The 27,623-nt window shown below is 41.5% G+C and overlaps 1 long non-coding RNA gene across 2 annotated transcripts in view; it reads left to right on the top strand.

Annotated features, from left to right (window-relative positions):
* Positions 1 to 1,447: 1,447 nt before the first annotated feature.
* The window catches only part of LOC123333419, a 56,599-nt gene continuing 30,423 nt past the window's right edge, over positions 1,448 to 27,623 (top strand). Inside the window, exons 1-3 of one of the 2 annotated variants that reach the window (XR_006550758.2) lie at positions 1,448 to 1,835; positions 24,431 to 24,557; positions 26,339 to 26,471. This is a non-coding gene — a long non-coding RNA (uncharacterized LOC123333419). The remainder of the gene's footprint in view (positions 1,836 to 24,430; positions 24,558 to 26,338; positions 26,472 to 27,623) is intronic. The other variant, XR_006550759.2, reaches the window with a different exon arrangement.

The raw sequence follows: 27,623 nt of genomic DNA, 5'->3' as shown, positions 1-27,623 counted from the left end.
GAAGGGGTTAGCTTTATTATCATTTTAAAGGTCTTCTGCATGGCTCCCACCATGAGAGCTCATGTATCAGTCATGTCCAGTGGGGAAAAGCATTTTTTCTCTTTATTTAACATTAGTGTCCAGTGGAATCCAAAGGATGAAGTGTTTGAAGGAGGAGAGATAGAATAATGGTTTTGAATAAATACACAGAAGAGAACTCAAGGGACAGTTCCTTCATTTATTTGTTTATATCTTTCTTTCAAAATAATTTCAGGCAGTTTTCAATAAAGCCCATATATACAATGTCTGTGCGTTCCAGCCTTCCTGGAAGTGCTCCTAAAGGCAGAGGAGAGTAAATGGGCACTGTTCTTGGGAGACATGGGGGGAGAGCCCAGAATGATCCAATTTTGCCTTCCAATTCATATTTGTCCTAGTATGCATGATCTCTAGGTCAACATCAGGCATATGATGTCCACGATAAGTCACTCAGTCGTGTCTGACTCTTTGTGACCCTGTGGACTGTAGCCTGCTAGGCTCCTCTGTCCAAGGGGATTCTCCAAGTAACAATACTGGAGTGGGTTGCCATGCCCTCCTCCAGGGGATCTTCCTGACCTAGGGATGGAACCCAGGTATCCTACATTGCAGGCAGATTCTTCACCATCTGAGCTACCAGGGAAGCCCTTAAAGATAGCCAAAGGGTAAATACCTCTGTCAACACTGCTGTGCTTTGTTGCTCAGTTGTGTCCAACTCTTTGCAACCCCATAAACTAGTAGGGGATTCTCCAGATAAGAATACTGGACTGGGTTGCCATCCCCTCCTTCAGGGGATCTTCCTGACTCAGGGATTGAACCCAGGTCTCCTGCATTGCAGGTGGATTCTTCACCTTCTGAGCCACCAGGGAAGTCCTAGTATTAAGATATCTTAAGTGACCTGACTTTGATTAACTTGGGGTCTCCTGACACATGAGGCACCTTTATCCCTGGCTTCCTGGATGCCCTGACAGATCACTCGCTAGCCTGGGGATAAACGTGCCTGGCAACAGGACTTTCTCATAGGTACAAATGAGCAGGAGTCAGGTACTTTAAAAGGGAGACAGAAAATTCCAAATGACAAAAAGTAGTCTCTGAGTTCCTGAGCAGCAAGGACAAAACAGGAAATCTCAAACATACATTTTACTAAATCAAGCCCAAGCCTTTTGTTGGAAAACTCACCATTATTTTCTTTTGTTAAAATATGATAAAAGAAAAACATTATTGAGTCTATCAGTACAGATTACTTACTATCCTTTGTAATCAGTCGCTCTGAATACCTGTTGACTACCTGTATGCTTTTTTGCCTCAGGTAAGAAAAGTTGCCTGTTGATGTTCTTTCCTGAGTGTGTTCTAGAGGTTTACAATCACTCTTGCATATTGAATCACCTGAGGAATTTTAAAACAATCCAGATGCCTAGGTTTCACCTGATGCCAGTTAACTGAAAGTGGTGGTGGAGGTAGGAGCAAGGAGGAGGTGGAGGAAGAGGCATCAGCATTTTGCTTTCTAAAGGTTCTTAGGAAGCTCTGGGCTTCCCCGGTGGAGATTTCAGTGTGTGGCCAAATTTAAGATCAGTGGTTCTCGAACTTGAGTATATATCAGAATCACCTGGAGGGCTTGTTAAACAGATTCTAGTTCTGATCCTAAGTTTTCCTAGTAACTTGGTGTCAAGTGGAGCTTGAATATTTGCACTGCTAACACAAAAGTTCTCCAGTAATACTGATGCTACTGGTCTGGGGAGCAAACTGTGAGAACCATCATTTTAGAGTTTCAAGTGGGTTAATATTACCAGAATGGATGGGACAGAAATCTTCAAAATCTAAAGGTGAATTTGGGTTAGTTTAGTAAAACAATGTAACATGGCTTGGGAAATATTTGTACAGCCATGCTTTTCTGCTGTGATGGGCATGCTTGAATTTGATTGACAGCATGTTTTGTTGCAGTTGGATTTAGCCCAGGTTTCTGATACCCACCCATGGTCCATTTCCTATGGGTTAACACTGTTTCCTAAATGCAAGTTAAGAAAAATGTCCGTCCACTGCTGCTGTGAAACACTGGCGTCCTGTGAGGCTTTACGGTGCACTGTGACTGCTGTGTCATTACTCCCAGGGTCTGGCGGTTACAGTGATGCTGTGATGTTGTGGAAACCTGCAGAGCTGTGATAACTGTCCTTTCTCTAGCAGGGCTGCAGCTTTTTCTTTACTGGGCTGAACAGTGCCTAGTCTGGCCAGCTCTTGCTTCAGCTTAATAAGTAGTTTCTTTTTCTTCTATTATAAATATCATCTGCACAATTCTCTTAGCTTTCCTTGACCCATTAAAAGGTCAGTAGGTTTCCTATTAGCAGCTGCTGTTGATGGTTTCCTGCAGAGGCCTCAGCGTGGACCTCCCTGCCTTGAATTTGAGCTGGGGTAGAACAAGAGGAACGGAGAAGGCAATGGCACCCCACTCCAGTACTCTTGCCTGGAAAATCCCATGGACGGAGGAGCCTGGTAGGCTGCAGTCCATGGGGTCGCTAAGAGTTGGACATGACTGAGCGACTTCCCTTTCACTTTTCACTTTCATACATTGGAGAAGGAAATGGCAACCCACTCCAGTGTTCTTGCCTGGAGAATCCCAGGGACGGGGGAGCCTGGTGGGCTGCCGTCTCTGGGGTTGCACAGAGTCGGACACGACTGACGTGACTTAGCAGCAGCAGCAGCAGCAGATCGAGAGGAAGGAGGGAGGTGTGGAGAACCCACTAATACCTGCCTCCCAATTTCACACTGCAAAAGCTAGGCTGGAACCAGTCTATCTTCTTCAGCAGAGCTGGCCGCAGGTAAAACACAATTTGCATGTTTGTTTCTGAGGCCCCCCAAACAGTAACTTTCATTTAATCTCTTTTCTTTTTTTTGGTTGTTCTTCAGTTGCTAAGTCTTGTTTGACTCTTTGTGACCCCAGGGACTGCAGCATGCCAGGCTTTCCTGTCCTTCACTATCTTCTGGAATTTGCTCAAACTCATGTTCATTGAGTTGGTGATACCACCCAACCATCTCATCCTCTGTTCCCTCCTTCTCCTGCCCTCAATCTTTCCTGGCATCAGGATATTTTCCAATGAGTTGGCTCTTTGTATCAGATTAGAACTTTTTAAATACAAAAACAAAACATCCGATTAACTTTGTCACTTTTTACATATCCTGCCTCTGCCAGTTGCCAATTCTTGTTTTCTTAAGAAAACAGTTCTTATTTTTAGTTTGCTGTCTGGTTTCCCTGTGGTTCTAGATCTGATTAATTAAACTTCCTTGGTTGTGGATTTCTAGGTGACCCATAGGTGAGACAGTTCCAGAGACAATGGTACATGTGTGTGTGTGTGTATGCTCAGTCGTGTCCGACTCTGTGAACTCTGCAACCCCATGGACTGTAGCCTGCCAGGCTTCTCTGTCCATGGGATTCTCCAGGCAAGAATACTGGAGTGAGTTGCTATTTCCTACTCTAGGGGGTTTTCCCGACCCAGGAATTGAACCCACATCTCCTGCACTGGCAGGCAGATTCTTTACCTCTGCGCCACCTGGTAAGCCCTCAGTAGTACATACATTTCTTTTACTCAATTTTACCTTTCTTATAAAAACAACCACTCTTTGTACTAAACTACCCATGTGTATTTATTAAATGCTATATTAATGAAGAATATATACATAGGTTAAAATGTAAGAGACATAAAACCTAGGTATTTTAGTAATCTTGCTTATTAAATGCTTATATAGTACTTAATGTCAATCCTTTAAAAAATCTATAACTTAAAAAAAGGATGCTGTCACTTTAGAATTTCTGACATCTGAAGTCCCTGTAAATTCATGCACTTCCTTGAGCTTTAGGTGTTTTCAGTTCTTCTTTAATAAAGACAGTTATCAAAGCTTAACCTATCTCTACAAGTAACTAAAGTCATTTTCCAGACATTTTAAACTTCCTTCTCCTCACATGCCCACCTTTCCTTTTTCATGGTTTAGAGGAAAAGAGAAAAGATCTTAATTATATACACCAGCTCCATTTACCTGCTCCACTTCACCGTGATTGTGCTTTTCTGATTAGGAGAAAATTTGCTTTTCTCTGACCACTTCTGAGATTTAGCTCTTTGCCCTTTCCAGGGGAAGAGAGTCCTAATTTACACTGAATACATGCGTTTAGTCATTACCACTAAATGTTACGCTTCTTACTGAGTCTCCTGGAACTGGTCTGTCTGGCTTTTGGTACAGCAGAGCTTCTTTTAAGGGACTTCAATGAGGGTTGAGTGTATGTCGAAGCCCATCACACAATAAGATTATTCAGTTAGAAATGGGAGTGATTTTTTCCCATGACAGGGATGGTAGTTTTTCTTCTGAGCCAGGTGCATCCCACTGAATGGAGATCAGTAGGAGCAGCCCACGGAATGTCTGCAGGCTGACCAGGATGCAGCCACTGGAGGGAGCAGGGCATAACCGTTGTTCCCTGTGCTTTGCATTGGCAAGCTATCAAGTCTTCAGGAAAATCAGGTGTAAATCCTATAGAAACTTAAAAAACTTTAGCTCCATTTACTAAGCTCCTTGGAATAGTAGAGGTCTCTGTTTCCTCTGTAAAATATGGTGCATTGTGTTTTAAGAGTTGTGGTAAGTACCTAATGCTCTAATGTACCAACCACTTCTGCTTCCACGGATGACTTCACTTCTCAAGAGTCAGCTGCCTTTGTGCAAACTTGTTTATGCCCATTGTCTTTGTTATCATAATTATATAATTTTATTAAATATTAAATAAGTATATGGGACATTAATGCAAGAAGAAAGTGTTTCTATGAAAGCTAAGCTTCTTTGGAAAAGATTTGATAAAACAAGTAGCTAAGAAGAATTGTTATCAAATTAGGGATGGGCAAAACATCTGCAAAAGATTAGAAAATATTATAAAAGTCTGGGAGAATTCAGCATTTAGATTGTTTTGTCTCATCTAAAGAAATTAGATGCTGCATTATGGATGTGGTTTATGCAAGAAAGACAATAAAGAACTCCAATCAACAGGCTCAAAGTAGAAGCAGCAGCTTTGGCTCTGCATGAATACATTGATGAATAAATGTGCATCTATAGGTTTAGCTTTGAATAATATGTTTAAGGAATTTTAACTGCTTTTTCTGATTAGGCCAACTGTCAGTTCCCATTGTATTTATTCCTCATGCAACCCAAGTGTGACCTGGATGTTCCTGCTCTATGAGAATCACAGGAAATTGTCCTAGAGCTCCATACTGGGTCTTGTGGATTTTGAGTTCTGGGAGGGCTCACATGTTCGTGGTCACCTCAGGCTTTGAACTTCTGCTTTTCTGTATTTTGGGTTTTGCATCATCACCCGTCCGTTATGTGCTGTTTGTTCGGTGCCTCTTAGCCCTGCCTATATAACTTGGATTTCTTTAATTTCTATAAAATAAACTTACATAAAGCATTTATATGTGTAATGACTCAAGTGGGGAAAAGGGAGGACAGGGCAAGGTTTTACAACTTAGAATGAAAAGAATTTCAAATTGGAAATGAGGTATCTTAAGGCACCCTACTGCTGAGAACATAACGCCCTATGGTGTGCTGCTGCTACTGCTAAGTCACTACAGTTGTGTCCAACTCTGTGCGACCCCATAGACGGCAGCCCACCAGGCTCCCCCGTCCCTGGGATTCTCCAGGCAAGAACGCTGGATTGGGCTGCCATTTCCTTCTCCAATGCATGAAAGTGAAAAGTGAAAGTGAAGTCGCTCAGTCATGTCCGACTCTTAGCGACCCCATGGACTGCAGCCTACCAGGCTCCTCCATCCACGGGATTTTCCAGGCAAGAGTACTGGAGTGGGGTGCTAGGCTCACGTAATTTTCCTAGTTCCTTCTAACTGCTTTCTTCTCTCTGGCTCTTCTCTTCTTTCCTGTTTATCTTAGGGCATAACAGAGCGGCTTAGCCTTCCCTTTGTTGCCTTGTTTCCTGCTGGCCCTCCCTCTCTGGTAGGTTCTCAGCTCCTTCCCTGCCCAGATAGTCAGTAGGGTGACCGCATCCTAGGACCTGGAAAACCCTTGAAAGTACAGGTGCCTTTTCTCTAGGACAAAAGGCAGGAAATTGGGATTGTTCTGGGCAAACCACAACCTGCTATTTATCAAAGTATCTTCCTAACTGCAGGCTGTTTTCTCCTTAAGAATCCTGGTGTTAACAGATAAAACTTTTTTCACCCCATTACATATACTGTTCAAATTTTGTTAAACTCAAAACAGCCAATTCTTTCTCTCCTCAGGGGAGTGTTATTCACTGAAACAAAGTGTGCTTTTTATTGGCCATCACTGTTTACTGTTTTGTTTTTTAACATGAGTCCCTTAGCAGACACCAATATTCTCCATTTCATTGAAGGAAAAACTGAGCTTAAGAGGGTGAGATATACAGGACAGTTAAGTGTTTTGCAGGAGATTAAGCTGTAGAAATGTAAGGTTTACTATAACCTTAAAAGTGTAAGACTTATTATGATATTTATTATATGTATAATAAGAGTCAAAAGTCATAGGGGAGCTGTGAATATTACACTACATCAGCTTGATGACTTTTCTGGGTTTGAGCCTCTGAGCATCTTATTTGGTGCCTTTTATTCTTGCTCTCTGGCTCTAAACCTGGTTCTTGGAAATGGCTCTCCCAGTAATCCTGAATCCTGACTTTCAGCCTCCCTATTATTTCAGTCTTGGACCTCAGCAGAGTCGTCCAATCACCCTGAATTGTAAGTCCTTGAGTTGGGTTATTGTGATGCTGATAGATGGATGAGAACTAAATTGAAGCCATCAGCCTCGTTTTCCTTACTCACCTATTTCCAGATGTGGAAGTTAATGGGCTTGGATTGGCTGCTAACACTGAGTCTCATCAAAGGCCATTTTCCCTACAGGCATTAACTGCAATTTATTGATTGGGTGGAGGCTGGAGGCGTTTGGGGCGTGGATTTGTATGAGGGCCTTGAAAATGATTGGAGCTGAAATCTAAGCCTGCCATCCGAGTTTGCCAAATTGAACAGGAACACTGTGACTTGGGATTCAGAAGCCAGGTGGGCTGAGAAAATGAGCAGTTAAAAATGTCTTATCTTATTACAAAGAGATAAGCAGCTCTTTCCTTCCTCTTAGGGTAAACTTGGGCCCACTTTATATATGCCAATTTCTACTGCTGAAATCAGGGGATACATCTAGTTCTTCATTGGCTCCTATAGTCAGTCATTGAGGTCTACTTAGACTGTCTGCATCTGCTGTTTCTACTTCAGCTCCTGCCTTGTTTTTAACATTTAAGTATAGTCGATTTACACTATTGTGGTGGTTTCAGGTATATTGCATATTGATTCAGTATTTTTCAGAAGATATTTTATTATAGGTTATTATAAGATAATACATATAATTCCCTATGCTATACAGTATATCTTTGTTGCTTATCTATTTTATAAATAGTAGTTTGTGTCTTTTGTCTTTCTCAAACTATTCCAAAAAACTGAAGTGAAAGCAACACTCCCAAATTCTTTATATGTTTGGTAGAATTCCCCTGTGAAGCTGTCTGGTCCTGGACTTTTGTTTGCTGGGATTTTTTTTTTTTTAAATACTTTTAAAAAATTACAAATTTAATTTCACTTCTGATCCATCTGTTCAAATTGTCTATTTCTTGTTGACTCAGTCTTTGCATACTGTGTTTCTAGAAATTTATTTCTTCTAGGTTGTCTGATTTATTGGCATGAGACTGTTCATAGTATTCTTTCATGATTTTTTTAATACTTCTGTGATATTGATTGTTATTTATCCTATTTCATTTCTTATTTTGTTTATTTGGGTCCCCTCTCTTTTCTTCTTGGTGAGTCTGGCTAAAGGTTTATCAATTTTGTTTATCTTTTCAAAAAGCCAGTTCTTAGTTTCATTGATCCTTTTTATTGTTGTTTTATCTCTGTTTTATAAATTTCTTCTCTAATCTTTATTAGTTCCTTCCTTCTGCTGATTTTGGGTTTTGTTTATCTTCTTATTCTTTTAAGTAGTGGAAACAGTGTCAGACTTTATTTTGGGGGGCTCCAAAATCACTGCAGATGGTGACTGCAGCCATGAAATTAAAAGACACTTACTCCTTGGAAGGAAAGTTATGACCAACGTAGATAGCATATTCAAAAGCAGAGACGTTACTTTGCCAACAAAGGTCCATCTGGTCAAGGCTATGGTTTTTCCAGTGGTCATGTATGGATGTGAGAGTTGGACTGTGAAGAAAGCTGAGCGCCAAAGAATTGATGCTTTTGAACTGTGGTGTTGGAGAAGACTCTTAAGAGTCCCTTGGACTGCAAGGAGATCCAAGCAGTCCATTCTAAAGGAGATCAGTCCTGGGTGTTCTTTGGAAGGAATGATGCTACAGCTGAAACTCCAGTACTTTGGCCACCTCATGCGAAGAGTTGACTTTTTGGAAAAGACTCTGATGCCTGGGAGGGATTGGGGGCAGGAGGAAAAGGGGACGACAGATGATGAGATGGTTGGATGGCATCACCGACTCAATGGATGTAAGTTTGAGTGAACTCCGGGAATTGGTGATGGACAGGGAGGCCTGGCATGCTGCGATTCATGGGGTCGCAAGGAGTTGGACAGGACTTAGCGACTGAACTGAACTGACGTTATATATTTGAGATATGTCTTGTTTCTTGAGGAAGGCCTGTGTCGCTATGAACTTCACTCTTAAAACTGCTTTTGCTGCCTCCCATAGATTTTGTACGGTTGTGTTTTCATTGTCATTTGTCTTGAGGTATTACCTGATTTCTTTGTTGAGTCATTGGTTCTTTTTAGTAGCATGTTGTTTAGTCTCCATATGTTTGTTCTTTTCCTGTTTTTCTTCCTATAGTTGATTTCTAGTTTCATACTGTTGTAATCAGAAAAGATGCTTGATGTAATTTCTGTCGTCATAAATTTGCTAAGGCTTGTTTTGGGATCTAGTATGTGATATATTCTGAAGAAAATTCCCTGTGCACTTTAAAAGAATGTGTATTCTGCTGTTTTTGGTTTTAGTGTTCTGTAGATATCAATTAAGTCCAACTGGTCTGTTTTATTATTTAGGATCTCTATTGCCTTGTTGATTTTTGGTCTAGATGATCTGCCCATTGATGTCAGTAGGGTGTTAAAGTCTCCTACTAGCACTGTGTTATTGTCAATTTTTTTTCTTTGTTTGTTAGTATTTGCTTTGTATATTTAGGTGCTCTTGTATTGGGTATGTGTATGTTAATGAGTGTAATATCCTTTTCTTATATTGATCCCTTTATCATTATGTAATGCTTTATAAAAATGCATTATGTAAAAATATAAAATGTATTTTTTCTGATGAGTATTGCTACCCCTGCTTTCTTGTCATTTCCATTTGCATGAAGTATATTTTTCCAGTCCTCTCACTCTCAGTCTGTGTGTGTCTTTCACCCTGAAGTGAGTCTCTTGTAAGCAGTATATTGAATAGCCAACCCCCCGCCCCTTTTTTTTTAAACCCAGTCAGCCATTGATTGGAGCATTTAGTACACTGTCATGTGAAATAATTATTGATAGGTATGTACTTATTGCCACTTTATTCCTTTTTTTTTTCCAATTGTTTTTATAGTTCTTTGTTCATTTGTCATTCTTTTTGTTTTTCCCATTGTGGTTTGAGTACTTTGTATTTCAGGAATTGAACTACCTATTTTTGATTGAGATAGTTTTATAATTTATAGTTTCTTTTTAAAATGATCTTGTGTTTAGATTGATTCTCTTTATTAAATCAGTTAGCATTTTTTTTTTTTTACTAGCTTTGGAACTAAGTGTCTGATAGACTGATTTTCTCTGTTTTATTATTTTTTAAGAGGTTTTCTCTTTCTCTTTCATTTGGGAGTAGTTCCTCTGCCCTTTCCTTTTATTTAATTTCCTCTGTTTTTATGAATTTAGGTGAGACAGTTATCTATTATGGTCTTGAAGGGCTATTTTTATGTGTGAGGGCTGTCTGTAGACTTGGTACCCAGGTTCTTTCGTTGTGATGGTTGTAGTTATTGTGGATACCTGCCACATCTTTCCCTAGGGTGTGCTGGCTGCTATCACCTTGTTAAGGAGTGTGGTTAGTGTTGGAGAGGCTAGAGCCCAAGCCCAGAGTGTGAGGCAGGACTTCATGTCTGCTCAGCGGCTATCACTTCCTATCAGGATTGAGGTCTGCCCCCTACATTGGTGGAACAGATGCCCTGAGGGTCAGACTCAGATTGACTATGTTCTCTTTAAGTGTATTTTTTTTCTTTTCCCTGCCCTGAGGCCTTTTCCCCAAAGGAGGCAAATGGCTATAGTGAGTGTGGATTGTATACTTTCAGAGGTCTTATGCAGAGCTTGTGTAGGCATCTGTGACTCCACTCAGATGCAATCCGAGGTCATATTTTTTCCCTCTTGGGGTTGTTCCAGATCTAGTGCAAGGTAATGGTATAGAGTGGACTGGGCTGGGATGTTTGCTCAGCTGGGACTGGGGATCTTGATGTGTTGGTTGTAGGGGTTTGAGTAACTGAGCTGCTGTCAGATGTCTGGGCTGCTTCTGGGGTGCTTTTTGAGTCACTGCCAACATTGGCTGCCATTGCCCATCTGGACCACACTTCAGGTCCCAAGTTGTCTTAGCATCCATAGACTGAGTCTTTTCCTAGGACCAGGCTGCCTTAGATCTGGTGCCAAGGTGTGGTGTGGGGTGAGCAAGGCTGGGGTATTCACTCACCTTGGGTTGGGAAATGTGATGAGGTGGCATCCGCTAGGGCAGACCTCTCTATGCCTCGTTTGGTTGCAAGCTACCACCTGTGCATTCCTTGTGATTGGAGTTCCAGGCTTCTCCAGCCCTTTTCTCTATCCTAGTAGTTTTCTAACCAGCCAAGGTGGCTTGTATCCTCTGTCAATGACCCCAGGACTGGGACACCCTGTCTGTGGTCTGACCTGCTCATTCTCCAGGATGAGAGTACATCTGTGCGGCCTTCCTTTTCCTCTGAGTTCTCTATTAGGGACATGGGTTCTGACTGAGTGCTTTCCCCCCATCCCACCCAATTCCATAGAAATCTTTCTTGCAGCCTTGGTTTTGTAGGAGTTTTTGTGCTAGTTTCCAGTTAGTTTTCCATGAGAATTGTTCCAAATGTAGATGTATTTTTGTTCTGTTTGTTGGCGGAAGTGAGCCCCATGTCCTCTTATCTACCATCTTGAGTCCCTTGTCTTTCCTCCTGTCATATATCCACTCCACTCAGGCTTCTCACCTCTTCCACTATAACCTATTTGCTCTTACAGTGACCATCAGTGCCTTTCCCATTGCTAAAAACAGTTCTCAACTCTAATTGCTCTATCACAGCATTTAACATGTTTGGTTGTAATCTTATATTCTTGAAACAGTTTATTCCTTTGGGTTCCAGAACATCATACTCTTCTGGTTTCCTCACACCTCAATGACCACTCCACATCTCATTGCCTTTGGTTGGTGCAACCTGAACTTCTTGACCTCTAATTATTGGATTCTCTAGAGTACAGTCCTTGGATATCTTCCTTGTTCTGCCTACACCCACACCTATCCAGACTCATGTATTAAATATTATATGTCTGATGATGACTCCCAAGTTTTTATCTTTGGCCTGAAATGTTCCCATGGGCTTGAAATGCATATAATCATATGCTTACCAAACTCTCTACTTAAATTTTAATAGACATTTTAAAAATTAATATCTCACACTGAACCTCTGCTCTCCCCTTAATGATTTTCCTAATTTTTATTTATCAATAAAGGGCAACTCCTCCCTTTCAGTTGCTTGGGCTCAAGTGCTGGAAGTCATCCCTAATTTATCTTTTTATCTAACATTCTACTTTCAGTGGATCAGCATAGTATATTGGCTTTATTTTCAAGATGCTCAAATACCCATAATCTGACCACCACTTATCACCTCTTCTACTATCACCCTGGTCCCATATGCCATCCTCTTTCACCTGGTTTATTGCAGTGTCATCCCTGAATGGTCTCCATGCTTCTGCCTTGGCTGCCCGCTATGGTGAAGTTTCAACGTGGCAGCTAGAATGATTCTTTAAAAACCAAAGTCAAATTATGTTACTCCTCTGCTCAAAACCTTGAATGGATCCACGTTTCACTCAGAGTAACAGCCAGAGTCCTTAATAATGCTCTTACTACAAGACTCTTCACACCTGTTTCTGAGCCAATGTCCTAACAGCTGCCTCCTTTCTTACTACGTGTCAGTGACCACTCTGGCTTCCCATCCTCCAGTCATTCCTGCCTCATGAGGTTTTCCCTTGTTCCCTCTGCCTGGGACTTTCTCATTCCACATGTGTGCATAGTTGTCTCAGTGTCTTAGGGTCTTTGCTCCAATGTTACATTTTTGGTAAGACCTTCCCTGCTCATCCTATTTGAGATTGAAAACCTCACTCACTCAGAACTTTCTACCCCAGTTCCTCTTATTTTATAGAACTTACTTTACATGGAACAGAATATAAAAAGACAGTAGTGGTATAGATAAAATTATTTGTCCATGAATTTTAGTTCCAGATGGGATTTTTATTCTTGAATGTAATCATGTTTTCAGTTTCTGAGCCTTCTTGCCAGAAACATAGTAATCATTCTTAACCACTCTGTTCAAACAGTAGTGGTTTAAAAAGGAGCATCTATGTTGCTTGAATGATAGCCATCACATATCTGTCTCTGCCTGAAGACCTGACCTTCAGTCTCTGCCTTATATTAAGCATGTTTGAACACTTATTAGTGACATGGCAGTGTGCCTTTTCACCCCTAACTTTCTTTGTTGGAAATTAATTATATTTGTCTAAGCATGTTTTTAAGATGTTTATATCTTAATGACATAAATTTATTCTAGAATTATGGTCTTATCTATGAATGTAAGTCTAGATGAATTGAATCCTCAATCATAGGGAACCACAGGTAGTGGGGAACTAAACACTGAACAGACGTGGGTGGCAAAATCAGGATCTGGGAAGCTAAGTTAAAGGAACCCTGAAACTGTGAACCCTATCCAGTGGAATTTGCCTCCTGTTATTGGATTGAAGAAAAGGGTCCAGTGCCCATCCCATCTCCATTTTACTAGGTGCACAGCTGACTGGCTGCTTCTGTCTAGAGCAGCACCCCAAACCACTTCTCAACCTATTAAGAAGTGATAACATTATTTAAATATATCTTAGCTTGCTTTCAAATGGGATGCATTTAAAATACATTTGAAATATAAGTGAATTATTCATTTACCAAAGAGCAGACTTTAACTAAAATAGTTCAGGATGAAAAGCAGCATATGAAATTATCTGATTGTCACCTACTTGCATTCTAACAACCATATGTACTCTTCCATTCACTTCGGGTATTTTCAGTCTTCAGGCTGAAAGGTCAAATAGCATTTTGAGATTTGAGAATTTTGAGGCCTCTGATTAAATCCACACCTACTGGTGATCCAACTGGTGATGCTTCCATATCAGGAAACATCAGGAGAAGAACTTCTCATGTTTGGACAGCCAGCACTTTCTGAAATTTTGATAAAGTGCAAATTCAATTATTTAGAAGTCACAAACTACAAATTAAGATATATGCTTTAATACAGCTTGCTCTCCCTGCTGCCTCTCTCTGTCTCCTCTCCCCTGCTCTCCCTTTCTTTCCCTCTCTGTCTTTCTCTGGCCAATTTTCTATCCTTCTGTTTGGAATATTGCTTTAGATGCCTCATTAGTTTAATCAGTGTTAGAGAACATCTAATGAGTTAGGCAGTCAGTCAAAATTGGACTATTTTGAGTGGAAGCTCCCATTTCCTGAGATGGAGAATCACAGAATCTAAGTTTGGAAAGAATCTTAAATTTTCATCTAGACTAATGATTCTCAACTGCAGTTGCACAGTAGAATCATCTGGGAGTATTTTAAAATCTTCATGCCCTAGACCAACGGAAATCAAGTTTCTTGGGATTGTGCCTAGGTGTCTGCATTAAAACAAAAACAAAACCCTAACTGTTTCTACTTTGCAGCCAAGTTTGAGAGCCATGACCAAAGTCAACTCACTTGATGCTTCAATCTCCTTTGCATTGCTGTCACTGCCTCAGACGTGGCTGATCTCTGTTAAGATACTTCCAGGGAGGAAAGAGCTCAATCCCTAAATAAGAGCTCAGACATGGCTGATCTCTGTTAAGATACTCCCAGGGAAGAAAGAGCTCAATCCCTAAATAAGAGCTCTGTAGGAAGGTCTTTTTATGCAGTAAGTCCCCTACATAAGAACCTTCAGGTTGTGAACCTTCAAAGATGCGAATATTGTCTGCGTGTCCAAGCACGTAAGTTAGCTCTATTTGAGGAGGCACCGTTACTTTTTGAGGCACAGGGCCCAAACATAGAAAGGTACACGAAGGTTGCAGCAGTCGTTCAGAATGGAGTCCAGGGCTACTGCATCATCCACGATGAGGAAAAAAGAACCACCATCCAGACATCACTGATCATTTTTTCAAGAGGGTAGCTAGAATTGAATCCAGCAAGGAACCAGAACCTGTGTCATCGCCGTCAGATGTGAGTGAAATTGCAGCTTCCCCTCCATCTCCTGTTGCTGATGGCCCTTCAGCTCTACCATCTGCCACCTCCTCCCCCTCCTCCAGTAAGTAACTCTTCTTGCCTGTTCGCTCAATGCCAGCCCCTGTATGCCAGCTGTTATGTTGTACTATGATACTTTTCAAGGTACTGCACTGTAAGATTCAAAATGTTTTACTTTTCTTTGTTTTTAAAGATTTTTTTTGATGTGGGCCATTTTAAAATTCTTTACTGAACTTGTTACAGTACTGCGTCTGTGTTGTTTTTTTTTTGTTTTTTTTTGCCATGAAGCATATGAGATCTGAGCTCCCCGACCAAGGGTTGAACCTGTACCCCTGGCATTGTAAGGTGAAGTTTTAATCACTAGACTCTCAGGGAAGGCCCTTGTTTGTTTTTCATGTATTATTTGTGTGAAAAGTATTATAAACCTATTACAGTACAGTATTATAGAGTCAATTGTGTTAGTTGGACACCAAGGTTAAATTTGTTGGACTTACAAATGCACTCTTGGAACAGAGCTTGTTCATATGTGGGGGACTTACTGCATTAATATGAAAGCTTTCTCCTTATACCTTCTCTACTCATTGTTTTTGATTCTATCGTTTGGGACCACAAAGAGCAAATTTCACCTTTCTGTATCACAGTTCTTTGAAAATTAGAAGGAAGTTATCATTTGTTTACTTTTTCAAAAAGCCAAATATTTATTGAATATTTTGTTTAGTCCCAGACCTGCCTTGGAGCCCTAGTACACTGAAAAATGGTCACTGTGCTTATGATGCCCACAGTATAGTGGGGAAGATTGAAAAATCAGTGATTTTGGTGGACAGCTCAACAATGCACTGTTACCCTCTTATCTCCCCACCTTGCATCTCACCTTGTCTTACCTGTCTCTGAGAAAAATAGCCTCAACTTCAATTTGTTTTCATAGGACATTATTTGAGGTTGTCTGTCTACTGAGGTTTGGACTTACTTCAGGTTGTATACATCCCTAATAATGTATGGCTCCAAGGGTGGATTACAGATGTCAGGTGTGGTCTGAACGTACTATCAAGAGAGAGGGACTATGGTCTGTTTCCTTACACTTCTGGAGGATATGCTGATGACTCATGAAATTGTGGACAATTAAATCCATTCTTCATATATCTGGGGCTATTTATAAGGAGCACATCAATCCTTTGGGTGAACAGGAGGGTTGGGAACACAAGGCTGATGATGTCAAAAACGGGTTTTGGTTGGAGGAGTTTAACTTCCCTTTTTTGTCTATCTTAATCATCAGTCTCTTAAGTTCACATGTGAACATTGTGATAAATGATTATGCCACTGGTCCTAGAAGTGCATAGATGGGCTTGTCTGCATGTGGGCACATTTGCCAAGTGAACTGGATCTAGAGAGAGATGTTGGGTGGGGAGCAACAATTTGGTAAAACTCTTTTTTAGATTTTCCTCTGTCTGCTAATCAATATTAGAAGAAAGTGGCTTTCTTAGTGGTTGCTTCTAGATGCAAATTGATCAAATCTATTTTTTTTTTTTTAGCTTTTTTTCCCCTATGCTCTAAGCTAGATGATGGAGTACATATGTTTATTTCCAGTATTGCCTTATGGTTTTATGGGAAATCTTAAATTAGTAACTTCTTTGACTTTTATCTGATTCATCTTTTACACACTTTAGCATGTCAGGGTTATGATAGACCAGTAGAAACTCCCATCAACTGACATTTTTAGTATTTTTCCCAAACCAGTCTCTCCCTTTATGTTTGCTAGTTAGTGTCTCAAGAAGGTATGCTGCTATATATTTGGAATTTTGCGTTCACATTTAATAAAATGTTTCACAGATATTTATAACACAACAGATTCTGCTCTGCTGAGATAAAAAGTGAGTACATTGAAGACAGATCAATGGCCATAACATCAACCATAGGCTCAGTAAACTTTCATTGAGAATGTGTCATATAATTGGTTCCAATTAGAACCAATTCTGAGTTCTAATCTGGGGAAGATTTGGGCAGGCTCCTTCACTATGGGTGCCTTCGTCATTATCTTTTCAATAACAATAAGATGCCACTATCCAGAAGGGAATGGGAAGGCATGGTGAACAACCATGCCTAACCACACAGTGTGTGCTAGGCTGGAAAACCTTCCAAACAGATGCTGTTGAACAAAGTGGAAATAGAGCTCAAGTCTGAATGAGGGTGGAAAAGTGAGGAAGGGACTCACGCAAGAGCTTTTAATATGCCTGCTGTGGGGCACGATTCAAGAGGCTGGGATTGCATTTGCAGATGTATATAGGGAAGTGTTTGAAAATAGGCTTTTTAAAATCTATCTGCCCACTTCTTTACCCAAGCTCCAAGACAGTTTCAGTGTCTTCCAAGTGCTCGGCATTTCAAAGAGCAGATTTGTGCCAGAAGCAACAGCCCGTTCAATCCTCACGGTCTTGTCTTCTCGGCCACATTTGACATCACTGAGCTCTCTATTCATGCCCTGGCTGCGTGTGTCCATCCTTCTCTCACTGGGTCCTCCCACTCCCTAACCATGGGCGATCCTTTAGATTCCGTATTTGGTCCTCTGTTATTGTTTATGTGCAGCTTTTCGTTTGGATTTCTCAGGATTTAACTACCACTTAAATGATTATATGTTCCAAGTTTTTATTTTCAGCCTTAGAGTACAACATACATTATCAATTATCTGTTAAAGTCAAATGTCATTGTAATAACACTTATTATCTTTTACTTAAAGACCACCTTGCATTTGCTGCTGTCAAATATTCTCAGTACTTGAAATCAAATGATTCTTGTGTTTTTTTTTTTTTTTTTTTTTTTTCCTTTCCTGGCTTTCCTGTCTCTCCAGTGGTACTGATTATCCCAGCCATCCAAGTACATTGGGTTTCTATTTTTTCCTAGTAAAACAAATATTATAGTTGAGACACTATTCTAGATGTTGGGCAGATTATGGACTGAAAGATAAAGTTTCTGCTTTAGTGGAGTTTACATTTCCATAGGAGAGTTAGACATTAATCATATAATCACAAAAATATACTTTACTACTGATGAAAAGAGCAACAAGGAGCCATGAGAGTGTATAACAAGGGATCTGACTTAGACTTGGGGGTGAGGGGTGTCTTCCCTACAGAAGTGATATTTGACCTGAGATCTGAGTAATGAATCAGCCTTGAGAAGGACAGACATCTCAGGCAGTGGGAGGAAACTGTGCAAGTCAAAGAAAATGATGTGGGTGGGAAAGTGATGTGGAAGGGAGAGTGGGAAAGGATGAGGCTGAGTCAGATCACGAAGGGCCTTGAGGCCAGGTTAAGTAAGGGGTGAAATGATCTCATTTATATTTTTGGGTGACCGCGATCCGTGAGGAAGATAATGGATTGTCAAGGAATGGGGCCCCTGGTCTGGAGGCTGTTGCAGTGGTGAGAAGAAAGAACAGGATGGTGGTTGTGGAGTAGACAGAAAATGCTGGCCCTGGGACACACATCCAAACCTCAGAATCACTGTGTCTGAACACACCTCATATTCAACCAGTCCACACGTTGCATTAAATTTTCCTGTCTAACGTCTTCTGCATCTATATTTTCCTTTGCATTCCTGTTCTTGCCACTGAATTCCAGAGCTATGAGTGAATGTCTAAATTATACTAAATCTATCTCCTGTTATGGTTTGTTCACTGAGAACTACTGTTCCTCTGTCCCTAAACAGTTTAGGGACAGTTTAGTTCCCCACCCTACACAGGGTCTCAGGGGTCCAAGTAACCTGTCCCCCCTTCAGGATCTTTGTCAGCTTCTAATTGGACAAGAGAGAGTGTGTCTGTGTGTCTTAAAAGGCCATGGTTCCAAACTTGAATGAGCTCCCATCATCTGGTGCACTTTGAAAAGGTAGATTTTTAGGTTCCATGCCCAGAGGTTTGGACTCAACAGCTTTTGGGTGGCACCCAGGAACCTGTATTTTTTTGAAGCTCAAGTTTGTAAGGACCAGGCAGGTTTGATTTGCTCTGTGGCACCACTTATCTGCATTTCCCTTTATCCTGAAGAGGATACTTGGCATTTGGCTCTGGTCCCCATCTCCTCTGAGCTCTCTTCCTCCCCTAACTGAAACAACCTTTCTCACTGAAAACTTGATTTGATTTTAAAGGCTTCTGTTTTGTGGTTTTTCTTCTCACTGGGGACTCTCTGATGTCTTCTCAGCAGGCATAGCCACCTGTGATGGGACGTGCCATGCCATGGAGGACTGCTCCCTGAATGGCTGAGTGACAGGCAGGGTTTCCTGAGATTCATTATAAAACAGGCCCTGTATTTGCAGAGATGAGGTGTTGGATAGAGCGAGAGGAAAGTCAGAGACAAGAAAATAATCTTTTTGAAAAGGCAGCCCTGATTCATGTATCCACCAATTAGATTTGCTTCCTTTTGGTCTTTAGAGAAAAAAACTTACATGACCGTGGTGCATCTGTTTTACTGCTTCCAATCTTCTGACTACTAGAGCAAAACATTAATGTCTTCTTTCCTTGGTAACAGTAAAAACTTAGATACCAATGGAAGGAGAGGGTGAACAGATGCAGTTTATCTCTGGGTGAGGACTGTGTGTGTGTTTATTCATATACATTTGCACATACATATGTGATTAGCATCGATTTAATATTTTTATGGAACTGTAGCAATAGATCATGTTAGGTATGTGAAAAGAAAATCAAAATTGAATCCCTGACCTAATATACCTAACTTTAGAGGCACAAGTGCATTATCAGATATACATGAGCCAAAGAAATAACAGGAAGAGAAGTTTACTTGGTGTCCAAATATGGATTCATTACTTTTTAATACTCTCTAATGTCTATTCTTAGAACTGCAGGCCTTTTCAAATGTCCTTTAATTTCATGTATATTCATTTAAAGTCAGTTTACTGACAAGTGATCACTGAGCCAGGGCAGGTGGCATGAGAACATGGATTTGCGTTCCCTAAAATTGAGTCACTGAAACCTGAATGAAGAGGAACACCAATGAATTATAAATTTAAATTGATTGTGTGTGTGTGTGTGTGTATGCATGCGTGCATGCGCACATGTACAAGTTGGGAAGGAGGAGAAATTGGGAGGAGGCGAGGAGAATGCCTTACTTCCACTCTCAGCACAGGGGAAGATAAATCAACACAGAAGATTAAAAAATGTGAAAGGCTTTTCCCATTCGCCTCGCTTCCCTGTCGGGTCTTTGAATGTGTTTGACCATGCAAGGCCACCTGTGCAGCCAGCAAGATGCTCCTGGTGTTTACAGGGCTCCCTTACGAATCTCCCCAAGCAGCTCTCGGGGAAGCTGGACACTTCCTTTGCAATGTCCTCTGTTCTAACCTTGCTCGAGGAGTTGTTATAACTTTAATGACTGTTTGCTGTAAGGTTAGTGAGGACTTTACTTATCCCCCAAATCGAAAATGAGTGTCTTCCTGTTTTGTGTCATTCAGGATGCCTTGTCCAATGGTGCTGCAATCTGTTAGTTGTGCAGTTCTGGGGCACCAGCCACATTGTGCTGGGAGGAAGGGGCTACTGGGGGGATGTTTCATGATTGGTGACCCTTGAAGTTGTGCAGCGTGGTGGTCAATATTCATTACAAAATCAATCAAATTAATAAGCAATTGAGTGAGGAAATGCCTTTATTTTCATTTTTCATTGACAGTTTAGTGTAGTTTATGTTGAATCCAGATGAAACTAGAAATACAGAGACTATGGAGTAAGAGAGGCTTGGGTTCCATCCTGGCTCCCTCATTTACGTACTGTGTGATTTGGGCACGTTTACTTAATTTTTTGAACCCCAGTTTGCATATCTGTAAAATAGGTAGAGTAATACCTACCCTATAGAGTTATAAAAATAATTATATGTAATATATATATATACACACATATATAAAAATACAATCCCTGGCATAGAATATTAATAGTATTCTGAATATTATTACTGAATATTACTACTATACTATAGTAATATTCAATATTACTACTGAATATTAATAAAGATAATCATGGTTCTATGGTTTTCAATCCCATGTGAGTTATATTAGTAGCTGTGAGTGGAGTAAGTAGAGCATGAACACAGGACTGAGCCAAAACTTGTATCCACTAAAGGCAGGGCTTGTTTCTTATCACACATGTAGCTTCTAGTCTGTTCCTATCCTAGTGATGAACACTGCATGGATTATTAAATAAGTTACCATATGAGCTTGCAACAGAAATCTTTGTTGAAACACAAAAACTATTAGTTGAGAATTACTGGTTCAGTGTTGTTTCGTGTGATGCGAAGGATGTGCATTTTATCATACGTTAGCTCTGGCCTGTGGTAATACAACCAACTGGAAAGAATTGGTGAAACAATGGGGTTCTGATATTAAATTCTGAATGTGCCAACAAGTATGGCCGAGAGAACAGCCCTATTCTGGCCGGCCTGGATTCCTCTTTTTGGTTCTATTTCTCCTCTGCCATGTCCCACTTTCTGTCTACAATAATAAATTACTTATCAAGCCTGCTGCCTGCCCTGTAGGATTTATCAGATCTATTCCTTTCTATTATTATTGCCTCCTTCTTGCTGCTCTTTTTCATTATTTGTGCCTTTGCTCTTTCCATGCATTTATTAACTGAATTAGCACATTTCCAGTGTTTGTTCACATTTAATGAGGTATTGGTATTTTGACGGCGGAAATGAAGAAGTGAGACCCACGGGTGAGAATTTTATTGAACTTCACAGTATTTTATTTTCCAAGATGTGCAATTCACAAAGTCATAATCTTTTGTGCAACACAAAGTGATACATGTCCCTACAGTATCTGATATTTTTATGGGTGAAAATATAACACTTTTAAGGAAAGTTCCTCAGACAAAACTGACTATATCCTCAAGAGTTCAGATTTATTTCATAGAAAACAAAACAAAAAAAAAAGAATCTTACAGTCACAGAACACATCAAATAAATTTAAGAAGTAATTAGAAATTCAAAATCAAGTTGGAAATGCCTCTGAATTAATTTGATTGAATAGTCTTAGTCAAGGTTCTTTTGGTGCAAATGACAGAAATCTACACAAACTGGCTGGAGCAGAAAGGTGGGGGAGTAGGGTGGGATTATTCTAAGAACACATAGATGTCCCAGAGTTTTCAAGGGCAGAAAACAGGACTGCAGCCTGGAGCTAGGAATCCATCAGAACCAAGGCACAGATAGGCTGTCAGCCTCCAGCTCTCCCCTCTACTTCATTTCTCTCTTGCTGCCATTGTTATTTGTTTCCTCTTGCCAGTGGAAGTTGGCTGTACCCTAAGGGCAAATGCAGCTCCTGAGTTCGAGTAAAGAGCCCAAGCTGCCCAGCATCTCTGAATCCCAAGTTCTGATTCCTAGGAGAAAGAAAGTGATTGGTCAGGGAAGTGGGACTCCTCCAGTGAATACACGGTTGCCTGGAGACAGGAGCCGGGCTGGGCTGGGGAAGAGAAGTCCTCACTGTAATAGCATTGTCTGTGGCCCATTTTGTCTTGCTCCATCCGTTGCCTGTGCCACATTGAAATCCAGTTTAATGTGGGCACAAAACAGTTGTAGCTGAAGTATTTTGTGACATTTGCTTACTGGTAAAAGCCTGAATATATACACATGCATACCCAAGAGACCTATTAGAGAAGTTGTCTGTAGAACTTAAGCTCTAATAACTTTTATCTGACATAAGTAGGAAATCATGGAGAGGGTGCGTATATTTGATTTTCTAGTTTGTTTTCTTTGAGTTGGATTAGATGGTGTTTAATCATCATTATAAGCTGATTTCAGTGGTAGCTGGTATTTAATCGCTCAAATGTGTTTATTATTTCATTGATATTTTCCTTTTCTGAGCTTCATTCCCTCCTTTGCTCCATTTTCTCCCCTACTTCCTTCTTATCCTGTTCTTTCTTTCTTCCCGTTTTTCCTCACTGTCTTTCTCCTGAGGAAGGAGTAGGTATGTGTGGGTGTTGCTGCAAGGGGGAGAAGAAAAATTGAGCAATGACAAGTTAGAAAGTAGCAAAACTATTTTAGTAACTCACTGTCTTGGGAGGATACATATTGATGTATAATTTATACACAAATGCAAATCACCATGTAAATTGGGTCCGTATTTTAGCTCTTAGAAAGTGCTGCCCACACGTTTTGTGTCGTCCTTCCTGGGCCTTGGCTTCAGGCGGCTGCTTTGGAGTCACGAAGGGTCAGAGTTAAGAGGATCTGGTGTAACTCATGATGAAATGTGTGGCCTTTACATTTCCATACAACGACCAAGGCGTATGAAAGGATGAAAGGGGAGTGGGGAAGGCAGGGGGAATGCTGGGGGAGGGCAGCTGAGGGATTGAGAAGGGGGCCCCACCCGAGCAGGCCGTCGGTGGTGGATCAGGGCTGGGCAGGATGTGGGCAGCTGCCTGGAGAACATTGACTCGGTCAGGAAAGGGGCAGCTGCTGGCACATCCAGTGTGTGTGTGTGATTTAGGAAAAGACACTCGCCTGCCCTTGTGTGACTGTGGTGGTGTGCCCTCTTCAACAGGACAGGGCACATCTGTGCGGGCCCACCCACTGTAATGCCAGGCAGCCTCCCTGAGGGGGAGAGGCAGGATCTCAACTTTGTAGCTCACAACACACTACTGCGCCCCACCCCCGGTAAGGACCCCTGCCTGTGCCACGGGGGTTGTGTGAGTCAGAGGTTTGCTTTGGGTATTACAGCTCAGAGACCCTGGAGCAGGGGGAGTCAATGGGAGACTAATCAGAGGAGACAAGGGTTCAGGTGTGGGTCATGCCTGCAAATGCAGGTAGCAGAGGGGCACGTGTGGCTGTTGGCAGGAGGTGATCTTGGGGTGGGCAAGGCCATGGGCACCTGTTGTGTTACATACTAATGGGTGACATGCTCCAGCTGCTGGGGGAGAAGCTGCTGGCTCTGTTTCACTCCCAGGTGAAGAAGGAAGAACACTTTGACGGGCAAAGACCAGCTCAGTGGAAGGCAGTTCCCTGGCTTGTAGGCGGTAGAGCTGGGATTTGGGTTTAGGCCTGTCTGTCTGCAAGGTCCATATGCTTTGTGTCCTCTTCAGCCTCTCTGTCACCTCTCCTGTCCTTCCTAAGGGCAAGGTGACCTCCAGTTTTCAGCCAATAGGAACACAGTCATTGCAAACACTCCCATTCTAGACAGCCTTGAAGTAGGGAAGCTGTTGCAGCAAATGTAAGGACATACAAACTGTCACAGGGGACAAGATTCCTTAAATCTGGTCTTCAGAATGTCTGAAGCAAAAATTGTGTGTGACACATGGTCTAACAAAAGAATTTGTGCTGTTTCATGCTGTGCGATCAGACTGGGAGACAGAGATAGGAGATGAAATATTCAAACTTCAGGGACTTTGAGAGTGTTTGAAATAAACATTGTCCTGGAAAATTCTGGATGTAAGTTCATGCTACCTGGGGAAATCCACACAGTAGTATACAGTATCTAATGGGTCCTATGGGGCAATTCACGATGCATTTAGAATGAAAGTACATTTTTGCCCTAACATATACCTGGTGCGGAATGACCTCAAACAATTGTGATAAGACAGTGACTAAGGAGCATACAAAGGAGGGGGCTGGCAGTAGGAAGAATGAGTAGACTCTTGAGGGACCAGTTAGGGCAAAGTGGCATAAGAGAGACAGGAAGCAACTCAATGATAAGAAAAGAAAAAGGCATCAAGAGGAAAAACAAAATATTGAACCACACATGAAAGAATTAAATCAGCCTTCCCACTGATAATATGAGAGAGGGCTTTTGTGAACGACTTGTGCTTGCTCAAAATTTAATTCTTGAGGGTTTAGTGTTCTTTCTCACCTCTATACTTCAAATGCATGGCTTCTTCTATTCAATGCTGATTCCATCCTTGTCTCTCTACAGAATATCTGTTTTCCTTGAAGGCCTGGTGTACCACCCTCTCCTCACTGAAGCCTTCATTCATTTGCCACCTTTACCTTGTACCACAGCAAAGGGATCATGCAATGATTTAACAACAGCTGTTTTGAAGGTAAGTGGGGTTCTGTGCGAGCACTGACGATAAAACAGCAAACAAAAACAGACCCAGTGTCTGCTCTTGTGACCTTTTTTCCCCATCTGGTGCCTCTGCTGAGCCTTTTTTTTTTTTTTTTAATTTAATAAATGCATGCTACCATTATTTATAATACTTACACATTGTTTTGGAATTACTTATTTATATGTCTCTGTATCCTATTAGATGTGAGTCCTTGAGGGCAAATACTGTGTCTTAATCAAGTTTTTTATCCTCAGTACCTACCTGAGTGCCTAGAATATAGTAGTAACCATACTTGTATGTGTATCATGAATGAATGCTCTTCGTATTTTTACATTTTATAAATTTGCAGACTTTGAACATGTTGTTACTCATCCTTCATCTTCCAATATTTCCATTTTCATAAAAAAGAAACTACTGGGGAGATTATTTAGTTCCTTTTTACAGACTTTTTTGAGATCTAATATCTGTCTTGAGGAGATCCACCCAAACTGGGACAGAATGATAATGGATGATGGCATTAAAGTAAGTTTGTTTTATTTCACATGGTCATTATCTGAAGCCTAGGATTTACCAGAAAATGCATTATTGAGAATTGTTGAATTTTTCATCAAAGGATTCTTTTATCTGGGAAGTTCTTCTAGCACATTTGAAAAATAATTCAGTTTACAGAACGTTGATTTACAAATAGCTTTATCAGCAATATATCTATTGTTTGAAATATACAACAGCAATATATGGGCACAGAATGAGTGATAAGTTAATTAAGAACAAGGAACATAAAACTTTAATCAATAGACATCACAAATAAAATGTACTTCAAACTAATATTACGGCCAGGCAGGTGGAGGCAAGAGGGACAGATGAAACGGATGAGGGGGTGGGAGGAAGAGGTGCAAAGGGAGAAAGTCAAGATGAAGAAAGGGATAACAGGAAATGAGTGTGTGGGGTAAAACAGAGGCATCAAAGGGAGTGAGAAGAAAAATCCAAAGAGTAGGATTAGAGAAATCCAAGAAGGACTAGCCAGAGAGATGAGAGGCAGAGAAAACTGGGGCATCGACACAAAGGTAGATGTAACTGGAACTGATGTTAATAGAATAAAGGGAGAAAGGCAAAAGGGGAGAGAGTGTGGGGCTAAGTTTGTGTCCACTTGTTAGACAAAACTCTATACTTGCAGGGTCATCTTGAAACTAATGGAGTCAGTGGAGTTAATGACTTCCTTCAGCCTTTCATCCCTTTGATAGACCTTTATGGAACATGAAACAAATATTGGGCATTCTTCCAGGTGTGGGAATAGAGTGATTAGTACAAGGAGATGACCCCTGCCCTCTAAGGGTTCACGTTTAGGATTGGCGATGGCGATAGCTTTCTGGCTCCTCTCATCCCTCAGCCACTGCAGTGGGACTTGCATCTGGATTCACAGAAGGGTATATTGTTTTGCACTATATCTTATACTGCAGGTCTGCCCTGAAGTCATCTTTGAAACCCTCAATGTCTGTAACTCTTGGGGTCACATCTGAGGCTTGGGATCCTCTTCCAAGGTCATGTGCTTGCAGGCAGAGTTCATTTCCTTGCACCTGTAAAGCTCACTGTGGCTTGCTTTCTCAAAGCCAGCAGGAAGGAGCATCTCTGAGCTCTAGATGCTCCTTAGAAGGGCTCACCTGATTAGGGTCAAGCCAACCCAGGAGAGTCTCTCTTTTGATTCCTGTAAGTCAGCTGATTAGGGATGTTAATCACATTTACAAAATCCTAACACCTTTGCATATTCTGTTGATTAGGATCGAGTCACAGGTCGTGTCTACACAAAGGTGTAGCTACCAGTGGGCAGGAATCGTGGAAAGTGTCTTAGCAATCTGCCTCCCACAGTTGAAGAGAACATTTCCAGCCTGATAACTATTGCTGTGAACTGGTGTAAGTGCTTCTTGGGCTTGACAATGGTTTACTGCTCACTCCGTCTCTTTAGTCATCCTGATAGGTATTTTGGAACTGCCCCCAGTGCCCTTTTCTGTCCTTTCACCGAGGTTTCCTTATGTATCCCAGTGCACCCGTATTCCACTCAGGCTCCTGGCCTACAGCTGGCCACCTGCCCAGCCTCTCTTAGAGGGTCCCCTTATCCCTCAGGGGCTCTTGTCTAGGATCCATGAGGATCCACACAGGTGCAAGAGTAGATCACACCTGGCTTACCAGGAACACTCACATGGGTTTCCCTCACAAATACTGGAAATGCCGTGATCTCAGTATGAGAAGCTCTCTCTCCTGTTGTGAGAGGCCAGCCATAACTTCCCTTACCTTTTGGGTCTCACAGGCATGAGTTAATCATTGATATTCAGTCCACCCAGCTTCAGAGAGAACACATTAAATTCTCTGAAAGCTTCTATTTGAGCTCTTTTCCCTTGGCTCTATGGGAGGAGATGGTGTCAGATCACCTAGGGTAGATATTCTTGATCAAGCTGCACTTAAAAAATACTCTCCTAATTTCCAGCTACCCCTTTATTCCCAGTTTTTTTCCCCTTTCATCTAATAATCGGAGGTGGGCCCAGCCTCAGTCCAGGCAGTTGTAGAGTAGGATTCCATAACCAGAAAGGCAGGCTGCTGCTGCTGCTAAGTCGCTTCAGTCATGTCCGACTCTGTGGGACCCCATAGACGCAGCCCACCAGGCTTCCCCGTCTCTGGGATTCTCCAGGCAAGAACACTGGAGTGGGTTGCCATTTTCTTCTCCAATGCATGAAAGGAAAAGTGAAAGTGAAGTCGCTCAGTCGTGTCCGACTCTAGCGACCCCATGGACTGCAGCCTACCGGGCTCCTCCGTCCATGGGATTTTCCAGGCAAAAGTACTGGAGTGGGGTGCCATTGCAGGAGTCCACTGAAAAATGTAGGAGGTTGGTCTGTTCACTGTAAGGAAAGACGCTCAGAGACCTGGCAACACAGAGCCATCATATTCAGAACAAGCAGCGGAAAGTCAGGTGTGTAGAAGGATGCAGCTATTGCCAGCAGGGTCCAGAAAAGGGTTCCAGGTTTAAGAAGGCCGTCCAGAGCCAGGGGGCCATGGTTAAAGGAGGGCCAG

Source organism: Bubalus bubalis, chromosome 1, assembly GCF_019923935.1.
Source record: "Bubalus bubalis isolate 160015118507 breed Murrah chromosome 1, NDDB_SH_1, whole genome shotgun sequence".
Classification (NCBI taxonomy): domain Eukaryota; kingdom Metazoa; phylum Chordata; class Mammalia; order Artiodactyla; family Bovidae; genus Bubalus; species Bubalus bubalis.
The sequence above is the reverse complement of the archived record's forward strand: the minus strand, read 5'-3'. Positions and strand labels throughout refer to the sequence as shown.